The sequence below is a fragment of the Lontra canadensis genome, unplaced genomic scaffold (assembly GCF_010015895.1).
Source record: "Lontra canadensis isolate GAN:19392208 unplaced genomic scaffold, GSC_riverotter_1.0 scaffold1, whole genome shotgun sequence".
Classification (NCBI taxonomy): Eukaryota; Metazoa; Chordata; class Mammalia; order Carnivora; family Mustelidae; genus Lontra; species Lontra canadensis.
In genome coordinates this window covers 56,289,898-56,302,603 of record NW_022630995.1, presented here as the reverse complement: position 1 = coordinate 56,302,603, position 12,706 = coordinate 56,289,898, and the positions used below count along the sequence as shown (strand labels likewise).

At 41.9% G+C, this 12,706-nt stretch overlaps 1 protein-coding gene across 3 annotated transcripts in view; it reads left to right on the top strand.

Moving 5' to 3' along the window:
- The window catches only part of C1QTNF7 (C1q and TNF related 7), a 108,001-nt gene that overhangs the window by 29,228 nt on the left and 66,067 nt on the right, over positions 1–12,706 (top strand). The window contains exon 1 of one of the 3 annotated variants that reach the window (XM_032854767.1): positions 2,091–2,416. The exons of 1 other annotated variant lie outside the window; for it this stretch is intronic. The gene's annotated coding sequence lies outside the window, so the exon portion shown is untranslated. Of the gene's footprint in view, positions 1–2,090; positions 2,417–12,706 lie in introns of those variants that run through there. One more of the 3 variants, XM_032854757.1, reaches the window with a different exon arrangement.

Sequence of the window (12,706 nt, the reverse complement as noted above, 5' to 3'; positions counted from 1 at the left end):
AGTTGTCAGGAGGATTCAGTGAGAAAAGAAACGAATAAGGCCTTAGACCTGGTGAGTGCTTAATAAGTTTAGCTTTATCTGCTCACTTTCTCCAGGTTTGCTCTGTGTCCCCTCAAAATTCATAGGTTGAAGCCCTGACTTATGGGACAATGCAACTATATCTGCAGATAGAGTCTTTGGGAGGTAACTGAGGTTAAATGAAGTTATAGGGATGTGGCCCTGCTCCAAATGGACTGTGGCCTTATAAGAAGAGGGAGATGGGTGCTTGGATGGCTCTGTTGGTTAAACAACTGATTCTTGGTTTCAGCTCAAGTCACGATCTCGTAGGTTGTGGGATCAAGCCCGAAGCTCCATGCTCAGCAGGGAATATGCTTGAAGATTCTCTCCCTCTGGCCCACCCCCCTCAAATAAATAAATAAATCTTTTTAAAAAGATTATGTCCCTCTCCCCTTTCTCTCCCTCCATCATGTGGGGACACAGTGAGGGGCAGCCATCCACAAGTCAGGTTAAAGGCTCTCACCAGAACCCAACCACGCTGCCACCCCAGTCTCAGACTTTCAACCTCTAGAACTGAGAAAAATAATTTCTGTTGCTTAAACTACCAGTCTATGATAGTTTGTTATGGTGGTCCAAGCCAGCTCCTGTAAAGCCCAGTTAGAAAACTGCTCTTACAGATGATGGAGTACAAATCTTAACTGCAAGGACATTCAAAGAATGAATTTATGAAAAGGCAAAGGAAGGGAATAGAATAAATGAATAAGACGGGGGGGTGGGCTTGAACATTTTCATAAATGAGGCTGATCTCAATCCATCCACTGTCTGGCTATGACTACTTCTGAGATGCACACAATCTCACATGGGTCAAAACACTACAGATGATCTTCTGTGTGGTTGAGCAAAACCACTTTCTCCTTGTTTTCATTCTTATTGTTGCATGAGAGATGGGACACTTAAACTCTAAGAAAGAAGACCAGTAGTGGCCAAAAAGTGGATCCAAGCACCAAGAGACAGCATGACAAGGGAAGAAAAGCAAAATATGCTCTTTAAAGGGAGAAGGAAAAAAAGTGCGAGAACCAGGATCCCTGGCACTCAGGGGTGCAAGCCAATTACAAAAATGGGAAGAAGTGGTGGCACCATACCATCAACAGTGCTCTATGTGTGAAATGCTATGCGGGATGCTGGAAAATATTACTTCACAATTTCAAAACCTGCAAAGGTTGATAAGCACTATCTCCATAAAGACTCCATTTGATCTCACTAGAGCAAAATGAGGCAAGCACAGCAGGACAGGGATGTCCCCAGGGAGGAAACTGTGGTTTGGAATGCTTCATTGGAGTTCCCTTGGCTGGCAAGCATTAGAGGTGGTAACCAAGCCTCCATTTTCTGATTCCAGTCCCAGTGTCCTTTCTGTGACAAATGTCAAGACATGCTCTATATTTTTGCTTCTGATCTTGACTTGGTTTTCCAAGGTCAAAATTTTCTCCATGTCCTATCTCATTCCCTGAGAAGCATGCTCCTCCCCCCAAAAAGTCACAGGATGGCTTCTTCCAGAACACAAAATAACATTGAATGGACTATGAGAACTGAAGGAAGAAGAGAACCATGTAGATGGGGACCTACTGACAAAAGCCACATGCTATAATGACTTCCCCTTGACGAGACTGTCCCATAGCGATCCCGATACTGTGAGGCCACACAAGGATAACTGAAGTTTTGATTCCCACTTTGCACCTGTGAGAAACTGAGGCTCAGAAATATGAAGGACCTTGTCCATGATGTTCATTCTAAAGATCAAGAGTCAGATGCCAAACCCTTGTGTCCTCCTCCATCTCCCTATAGGGGAATGAGCCCTGACATGACAGCCAGGAGCCCTGGCATGACAGCCAGTTTTCCAATCCTTCCATTCACTTCCCATGCCATCCTGGTCAAACCTTATAAACCCCAGGCTTCCTTTCCTTCCACTCTAAACTGAAGGGGTTGGACTACATGGTCTCTGAGAACGTTCTCTAAGGTGGCTGGTAAGAAAACAATCACAAGTATTGGAACACATATTGTCCAGACTCTGTGCTGTTTCCCAAATATAATTCAGGGAGTCAGCCAACAGATAGAAGAGGATATTTATTCTTGCTGGTGAGGTCAACAGATACTTTTTTTGAGCTCGATCACACAGGAGGTCTGCAGGCCACAGCGTCATTGCACGTCATGGGCCCTGCGTGCTGCTCCCTCTCTCCCCACCACTGCTCGAAGCCTGGGAGAACGCTTTTGAAACCAATCAGGAAATTACTTATCAATCTGAAGCCCCACAGAGTTATGAGTGCTCCTCGCTGCCAAAGGGAAGGGGATTTCGAGTGAAAGCTCCACATCTGTGCGCAGTAGAATTCAAAGACTCCAGCTGTTGGAAGGTCTTGCGAGCAATGTAAGTAAACAGCCCTCTCTCCCGATCGAAGTGAACTTCTTCAGGCTTTTTTTCTCCCACAGATGAGTCTTTTGGCTCACATCGGTGTTGAGCTGTTCTCTCTCTGTTCATCTGTGAGGTTTGGGGGTGTTTACTGACTGGGGCTTACTCAATGAACCATCTCCTCTGGGGGATACTTCTGCTGAACAGAGGAGAGAAAGCGAAAGTCGTCAGAATCGGCTTTGCTTAGGAAGGGTTAGTTTTGAAAAGAGCCCTTGACTTGGCAGCTCTGTTCCTTAATGACTATAGATCCATAGTTAAGGGGAGTGTGACACTGATGGACACTTGTGGGGCTTCACCCTGAAACACAGAGTGGTCATCGGGTTTGTGCCTACTTAATTCAAATTTAAGGTGTTCTCTTCATTTTGATATACCGCAGGATTTTAATTGAGGAAAAAGGGAAACATTACAGTTTATACTGTCCGGTGAAGCTTTCCTTGCAGTGGTGTAAGTCTTGTGCTCATTTAATTTTGGTCGGGGGTGCTGATTACTTTACTGTTCATTTTATTAATCAAATGGGCTCGGCATTTTACACTGCTGTGGGGAGGAGAATGCATTCATTGCAATGCATGAGTGTAAACATTTAGGCTGTGTTGATAAAAATGTGGGTTTGTATTAATAGTAATTGCGTGATGGGATTACATAACTTCATACATAACGCATTGTACTGGAGTATATTGCTTTTAAAGATATTTTAAATCAGATTGTGATTTAAGGACTGAAAAAGTAATTGCAGGTATATAGCTAATATAAAATAAATAGCTCTGTTTTGATCAACCTTTGTTCCCTGAGACCCTACAGCTTCTCCAGGAACTTGAGAGTCCTTTTCCAAGGGTTCCTCATCAAGAATGCTAGCATTGCAGGGAACTGGTGTCCCGAGATCTCAGACTCTTCCCCACCATCAGACTATGCATCTTGCAATATGTCTTGATTCCGGTTTGAATAATAAAGGCTCACACCCTCATCTTGGTTCTTCTACTCCCTGGAAAGCTCCCCTGAGCACAAAAACAACTGCATTTAACTCTGGTTAATATCTGACTTCCTTTCTTACCTTTAAACAATTTTGGTTCATGGTTTGATGTCCTGTGATAACAAGACTGGTCTTGTCCCCAATATGTTAGGTACTTACCTCCTCTGTGCCTCAGCGCCAGCACAAGCATAAAGCATGTCACAGGATCAGGCAGCTCCGTGTGGAAAGATACTTTAGCTACTAGGAATTTATAACAGCCTATTTCCTATGTAGACACCCCCTGGCCCCCTGCCTGGAGCAACTTTTAGTCTGAGGAGATCTCTAACATCTCACCTTTACTTAATACATGTTATATAGCTAATGTGCTAAAAGCCATAAAAACAAGAGGTGAGATGATGCGCCCCTCCTAGGATTAACATGTCTGTAGTCTGTACAGCCCAAGACGGCTTTTGTTTTCATGGCAATAATTAAATAATTCTGGGCACTGGCTGTTGGACATGTGCGGTGCAGTGGATCATAAAATGGAGGGATACATGCTTGAAATGTGAAAGGAAATTATCTAAACATTGGGAAATATTTACTGCGTATTGACCATAAACTTGGCCCTCTGCTCACCCTGTCTCCTGTGGTCTTGGGAGCAGCACGTGAGGATACATCCCAGAGTGGCCCATGTGTTGGTCACTTAATGCCCCTGTGCCTTGGTTTCCTTACTATGAAATAAAGGTAAAAACCTTGGGACTCATGTGAAGGCTCAGAGTTAAGGAAAGCAAAATATTCTTTTGTCTCTCTTACAGGAGAAACTGAGGTTGAGTTTACTTAAGTAACTTGCCCATGGCCACACAGGTGATGGCTGTCAGGGCTACGATTTGGGAGTAAATGATCTGGCTGCATCAGACTGGAGAAAGGGCAGTTTTTACCAGCTTCCCTCGTGCTGTTGGGTTCTTTCCTGTACATCCTTATTCAACCCTCATAGTGCCTTCTGGATGAAAGTAACTGACCGTTGCCCATGAAGATTTCAGACAGGGAAACAAGCTCAAGACTTGAACCAATTTGCCCTAGGTCACACACTTAGAAATCAACAGGGCTGGGAGCTAAGTGCAGGTTTTGGAATTCCCAGGCTTGTGGCCTCTTCAAGACCCCACACTCTTGATGGGGGTGGGATGGGGTGGGTGAGCGACGGTCAGGCCCATACTGCCTCCCTGCAGGGGAGAGTGAGCTAGCGGAGGATGACCATGCTTGGCATCAGTGAGGCCCTCAGCTGTGCCTGGCCCAGTGCCTCATTAATTAAAGCAGGTGCCGAGGCCCCTTTATCAGTAATTCTCCAGAGGATAGAATGTGCATCAAACTTTAACAGTCACTTTCCTCAGCCTATTCTGTAATTTGGGAAAGAATGAAGATTGCTGTATCCACCTGAAGAAGGTAAAAATTTCGGTTAAATCAAAGAGATGGGGCATTTTCCTCATTCAAATTTTTGGATTACACTGAGGTCAGAATCAACCTCAGTTCAGAGTTGTTTACTGTCATATTTATAACCCTGTGCTTTCTTCCTCTTTCCACACGTGTCTCCTTCCAAGCACTGTGACCGTCCAAACGTTGTGTCATCAGCCTCTTGACTGCACCAGCAGAGGGGTAGATATCCTTCCCTTTGTTGGCTTTTTATTATAAATCAGTACTGCTCAGTAGAATTCATCACCATATTAGAATAAAGCGAACTATATGTGTAATATGAGAAATTTACTAAATAAACTTTACACAGAGAAACTGGCAACTTGGAGCATTTACTGTGCTGAATAAAATATTATGAGATTGCTTTCTCTGCAGACTACTACAGCACAGATAGAGGCAAGCCAAATGTGTCCTCAAAACATGTGCTGGGAACTTCAGCTGCCTTGGAAAGAGGTCATAGAGGGCGTGGTGGAACAGGAACCACTGAATGCTGGAAATAATTTCCAGTGGTGGCAAATGTCAGGAGCTGAAGGGAAATAGCCAGAGTTTTGAATTCTGGTTCGATCACTTTCTAACCACAAGGCTCCAAGTACATCACTTACCTCTCAAATGCATGTAACAGACATAAACAATCCAACATGGTACCTAGCACAATGGCTGCCCAATTAACAGGGGTTACTTTTCTCCTTAGCTCTGGTCCATTCAATCCACAAATATTAACTGAGAACCTACTATGTGCCATGCATTATTCTAGATATAGCTATGAACTAGCCCAAGTCTCTTCCTTCATACCTCCAGAGAGGGTGACAGTAGACGCATAAATCAGGTTGTAACAGCTGAGACTGGGAAGCACTGTAGAGAAAATACAAAACAGTGATGGGGTAGAGTGACCAGCTGTAAATCCATGGGGCTTTTTTGAGACCTGAAAGTCTGTTCTGTCATTTTCTTTCCTCACCTCAGCATCAAATGCCAGGAGAAATTTTATGAAAAGAAGGACAGAAAAATTTCTGAACCAAACTACTGCAGTCATTTCTTTCATTGCATCTTCTGGGCATTTTTCAAAATGTTCTTCCTCATCAAAGATAAATCTGTAGGTCCTAAGTGCATGAAGATTAATTAATGATTCTTCTTAAAAAGTTCAAATCATCACAATTCCTAGGGATTACATTGTTGGAGAGGAGAAGAACAACCTCATGCAGATTTTTAGGGATGAATTGTGCAGCTTCACAATGACTTCATGTGTGGCTTGAGTATGAAATTGTACATATGTTAGTGCAGCCAACATGCGAAGCTGCCAGAATTCAGCCGATCCAACTCTCTATTAGCCAAGAGTCATGTGTACAGCTTTGAAAAACAATCCATGGTCTGTAATGTTTCCTTTCTTAAAATGGTGCAACAAACCTCACTTGGGTCTGAGACAGCATCTCTCCATAGCTAAGGTCACAGTGCAGATAACTTATACCAGAGGAGTCTTTGTCTTTCAATCAGCCCACTATCTGTGGCCAGAATATTCTTGGCTGTAACAATCCAGATGACTGTCTCATTACTCCATTATGCCTTTATCACCATCATGTAAACCCCAATTATGGATCCACAACTTAGAATGAAAATTCTGTGTACACAGCAAGACAAAATGCACAGGTCAATGTTTTCAATTTTCCAATAAATTACTGGTATTTTTCTGTTTAATTTATAAAAATGTGGTCTCTCCAAATTGTAAATGCATTTCTAGAAATTACTTTGAAAACAAGGTCCCAAGTTAAAATGCAATGACTGAAAAATAAGCAAAGAGGATGAGATTAGGACATTGAAGTTAATTAACCAGTAGTAGAGAGGGTTGTGGGGTAATTCAGTGATGCTCCTTGGGACTCCAAATCAATCTCACCCAGAGAATGATGGTGAACTGTTGTCCTGAGGGAAGAGAAGGGGAAGGGTACTACTGTTTTATGCACTTTTATGACAGATACTACTCACAGAATTTTAAGTACATGACGTCCTCATCATAACACTTGTGTGGCTATTATTTGCTTGTTCTACAGATGAGGAGCTGAAGCTTGGTGCAGTTAAGTAACAAGGAAGTTCAGCACCAACTAGGAAGTGGCAGGACAACCTGAATCCAGGACTTCCCTGTTGCACAACCCACTCTACTACTCTGCTGGAGAAAGATAAAGGGTTTTTTTACCAAACCTCCTACACACATGCAATACACATTCTATTTAAGTAAAAAAAGAATGTATTGCAAGTTTTTTAAATGTTGAAATGGCCTCCTGAGGGAAGAGGTTGAGGAATTATCTTCTTTCGAGGTCTATTAAACCCAGATTGGTTATCATACATATCTGGTATGACTTCAGTGTGGTTCTTCTGCAAGGTGAAAAGAGCCAACATGATTTCTTAAGGCCCTTTCTAATTTTTCCAAACAAAGGCCAAGTCTACATCCATGCAAGACAAAATGGTGGTAACATGGCAAGTCTGGTCATCCAGCTCTCCTTCCCAGACTCCATGCCAAGTTCTTTGGCTGGAGTGATGTCCAGACTTTCTGGTAATACCACATTCACTTGGATCACAGGCTCTTCTGGCCATTTCCCCACAAACAGGGAGGGGACCCAACTCTGGAACCCATTTGTGCCCAACCAAAGGAACACAATTTGGGTGAATCTATTATCTAATTGATGGCTGCACTTCCAATGTTTCAGAGCTATAAATTGGAACCAAACTGGCATGAAAGAATGGAACATAGTTAGAAAATAGTAATGTCTTCCAAAATTCTGCCTACCATGTGTATCAGTTAACACTTGTGAGCATCAGAAAAATCTAGTTCCTTTCACATGTAAGGGGTTTATTTTTCTCACTCAACAAGAAGCCTAGAGGTAGATGATCTGAGGATGATGTAACTAGCTATTTCAAAGATGTCACCAGGAAACCAGGCTCCTTCTGTCTTCCTGCTTTGTTCCTGTTTGTTAACACATGGCTTTTGTCCTCATGGTGGCGAGTCAGGTGCTGCCCCTCCAGGTTTGGGTTGATATTCCAGGCAGGAAGGCAAAAACCTTCTTGCCAAATTTTGCCTTTTTATTTGGAAAACAAAGTCCTTTTCCAGGACTTTCCATGTACCTGGGCAACCCTTGCTACAAGGAGATCTGGAAGTTTGTGTATTCTGTCTTTAATATAGAAAAAGACAGGGGGTGGGAGTAGATTGGGGTGGGTTTTGAGAGAGTCAAACCTATAGTACTTGTCAAAATATTTTACAAATTCCTATTTCTGAAAGCAATTAATTTGGAATTTGATACATAATAAATATTATATAAACATTTGCTAGATGCATCTATTTTGATACTTTGAGCATGAAAATATTTTTAAAACAACTGGTAAGGGGCAGGGAGGGACAACATTCTACCCAAAGTACCACAGAGTAGGGAGAAGAAATGGATCTGGTGTCAGATCAAGGTCTGAATTCCAGTTCATACCTAATTAGGTGTGGGATGTCTGTAGGCCTTCATTTATTTGTATTGAAAAGAGGGGTAATAAGGTGGGGGATGCCTGGGTGGCTCAGTCTTCAAGCATCTGTCTTCTGCTCAAGTCATGATCCCAGAGTCCCTGGATTGGAGTCCCTGGATGGAGCCCTAGTCAGGCTCCCTATTCAGTGGGGAGTCTGCTGTTCCCTCCGTCCCTCCCACTGCTCCTTCATTCTTTCTCTCTCTCTCTCTCTTACTCACTCACTCTATCTCTCATAAATTAATAAAATCTTTAAAATATAATAAAATAAAATAGGGTAATTGGGTCTCCTGGATGGCTCAATCTGTTGAGTGTCCAACTCTTGATTTCAGCTAAAATCATGATCTCAGACTTGTAAGGTCAAGCCCTACATTGGGCTTCCTGCCCAGTACAGAGTCTGCTTGAGAGCCTTTCCCTCTGCCCCTCTCCCTGCTCTCTCTTTCTCTCTCTCTCACTGTCTCTCTCTCAAAATAAATAAACAAATCTTTTTTTTTTAAATAGGGGTAATGATAGCAACCCATAAAATTACTTTAGAATTAAATAAGATATGTAAACTTATAAATAATACACCATATAAAGAGTCTGGCACATAGTAGGCTCTCAAGAAATGATAGTTCTCTCTTGCTTTGTACTTTTTATCCAGCAAGTATGTGAATTTTATGAGCTAAAGTTGAAAAATCAGCTCTTTGATTGCAAGAAATGAGAACAAATCCACTAAATGGTGTGTACCCTTGCTCTATCAGTGCATGCCAAGATTCTTTCATTTTGGGCTTCATCACATTATCTTAGCAAACCAGACAAAAATGTCCAAGTGATTTTGTTTTCCAAACTGCTTCATACACTTCAAAGTGCCATCTGCTTTTGACTTGTTACAAAACAGTCAACAGAGCCATTTGGTGACATTTTAAAAAGTGACCCATGTTTGTTACCAAGGGACATGATTCCTAGAATTTGTGCAATTTGTTCTGTGTTGTTGAGATGTGAAGTAAAGGCTGCACAGAAACTCTCAGCTGTTTCAATACATTATCCTCATCCTAATCTCCAAAGCCAGGTCTTAAATTGTGTTTCTTTCCATTTTAATTATCTCCCCATGTCATTCCAACCTTTCCAGTCAAAGGTGTATATTTAGTGCTTATCACCTTATAGTCACCACTGCAAAATTAAAAAGAGGAAATGAAACAAACTGAAAAGAGTTCGCAGCTTTGCCAAGTCAAAATAACCCATCAGCCAAAATATCACGTCTGCACTATGGTCAGGTGGGAAAAAAGTGATAGAACACAACTCAAAGTCATTTGCTCCTGTTCACATATGAGTGAACATTTTAAAGTCATCTTTAGAAAGCGATTTAACTTTATTCTCCCCATCCTTACCTGGAAAAATTAGCAAACATTCCTGCCCCTCCCATCCCACTTGGTTGATATGAAGACCATTGAGATAATGTACTAGATGTGCCATTCAAAATAACACATGATATATTCAAGTATGTTTCAGCATTTCCTGTCCATTGTAGTACAATTTGTACCATATCATAGTGCATAATGAATTGCATAACCTTAACTGGTTCCCCTCTGATTTCTCACCTTATTTTGATCTTTCTTGACAAGAGGCCATTGCTCTTCTGTCACTCTCTCTTCCATACCTCAGTGTGAATGTAGCCAATTCTTCCTGGTTTCTACCTGATTTCTAGCTGTTCTGACTAAATATCCAGGTCTCTGCAGCCTGACCACCTCTTTTCCTGACTAGAATGAAGCCAAATTCATTTCACATTCATTGAATACATGCTTACTTATTGGATCAGAAGTGATCCAAACAGACAAAAATCCCTGCCCTCCTTGAGATTACATTTCAGTCCTCTGGCCTCACCAGTGTAGGCAGACTGATGAGGACACCTCGAAGTCTGATGTCATGCTGTCTCCTCTCACCAAGATCCTTGCCCCCAAGAGTTCTATGCTCTACTAACATGGGCTCATAAATTCCTGTACAACAGTCACCATGTAAATCATGGTCCAAATAATCATAGTCCTCTGTGAAAATCACAGACCTTAATGGGGTCCAACTTGAGAAGGGTAACATTCAAATGATGGATGCAATCTCTTGTTTTCCCATAGTTGATCATCTTCATGTAGCCAGAGTGTTGCTAAGTTCTGGGCAAGAGATGGAGAGAAAGCCACTTTCCCATGGTGAGTCACCTGGCTCTAAAGTAGTTGTGGTTGTACCCAGAGATTGAAATCTTTACTGGAAATATCTTCCTAAAAAATTTCCCTGGAAACATTTCTTTCAACATCTGACATTAAAAACTCTCTCCATAAAGACTTAAAAGCAGTCACTGGGCAAGAAATAGAAATGCTTTATATCATCTACTGTCCATATATATCCCCCTCCCCATTCAGATATCTGTGCACCTACATCCCCATACCTCTCCTTAATGGTCAATATCCAACTTATAGTTGGCCTTAGCTAGAACACTCTAGAAACCAGTGAAATCTGGACAAGCTCTCTAAACTGTTGTTCCTTCAAATTAGTAGAGTTTGGAAATAGTTATTTCCATCTACTCCCAAGGACAGAATGGCCAGGCCCAACTGAATGCCTTCAGGTAACATCTTCTAAAGCACCCTTAGAAAAAGTTGATTTGCTTTCTTCACCCTTTCCTGGTCTGCACATTGCCTTTAACCCATCCAATCTACTTTCCTTAGAAGAACAGAGAAGTATGATAGGTAGAGGTAGGTCAAGGGAGCCAAGTCAAGGTTATTTCAGGATGGAAAAGACTTCAACACTGATACAGACTGAGATCAATCAGCCAATGCTAGAAGATGAAGCTACTAGAGAATGAGAGAGGATATCTGAGCCAGATAATCTAAGAGAGGCAAGAGCTAACTCAAAACAAACCCCCAAGGCTGGGCTTGGTTTTGAACAAACATGGTTTCTGCCTCTCACCAGTGTCAATTGAGACTGGCAGGAAGCAAGCAATAGATGGTAATGTGGATAAATTAGGGATGATAGAAAAATTGAGGGGATCCTGATCATGCTCTCTGTTTTTCTCTGGGAGGTTATAAGTGGGGTCATTGCTTAAGATAAGGACAGTGAGCTGATTAAATGTGTACTACAAATACATAGCCCAGTTCTCATCATAGAGAAAGCACTAGAAAAAATATTTACTTCTTTTCCCCTTGATAGCTTGCAAACTATAGCAAATGTTTATCTCCAAAAGACATCATATAAAAATAGCCACCATGACACCAGCCATATATTTTGCATTTTAAGTGAAACATGTGAACCTTCCTGAAACTTTTATTTTAAACTCTGAACTATAACGACCTCTCTACACTCATCTCAGTTTTTGAAAATAACTTGGCTCAAGTGCAGACTGTCAGAAAAGCCCTCTGACCACACATATTCTCTTCCTGTGACCCACAAGCCTGAGAATGTTCTGGAACCTTGCCAGCAAAGAGGTGTGTGGAGGAAGAAAACTGAACTCTTGGAGCTTTTGATTTCAGTGCTGTAAAAATGGTTCCAGACATGACAAATGAGATGAAGATAATCTAAAACATGGATCGTTTCCATGTTTGCCCTTTGAAGATTTTAATAAGCATCAGCTTTCTTGGGCCAAATCAGGTTCTTAGCTTCCAAATGTTTCAGATTTAGCCTGTCTTCTTTTGATTATTTGAAATCATAAGGGTCAGTTTGGGGAGGTTTCATGCTCAAACTTGAGGGCAGCTGGCTGACAGACCACAGCAGGTAATGGCCTCTGAGGAGAGCAGAGGTTCTCCTTCTGCTTGCCTTACCACCCTTCTCCCACAACATGATGGGGAGGAGGATGGATGCGGATGGACCAGATCCAGATTCAGCCAGGTTTGAAGGTTCCCAAGAGGAGACTTCTTTTATATGAATAAGGGTTATGAATTTGAGATTACTTTAACACTGGTTTTCTCAATCTCCCTCTCTTTCTCTCCTCTCATGTAAGAAAGTAATAGTCTCTTTGACTTGTTTTTTAGGAATTCTGGTCTCCTGCAAGATCAATATAGTTAATCATAAGGAGCCAGGACTCTGTAGTCACAAAGTGCCTCACACCATTCTAGGCACTCAGGATAGAGACAATATCAAAACAGACAACTTCCTCCTCCAGACATTGAGAAGTAGACAGGCAAACAAAAACAACAAAAGATGTACCTGTCATGAAGTGATGAGGACAATGAAGAGGGAAGTAGGTGAAAGAGATGCAGGTATGCTGCTTCAGAAAGGTGAGTCAGGGAAGGCTAGGGTCACGGGAAGTCAACTCGAGCCAGACTGGAAGGTAAAGAGGAATAAGTCATGCCAGCTTCTGGATGAAGATCATTCTGGTCTGAGGA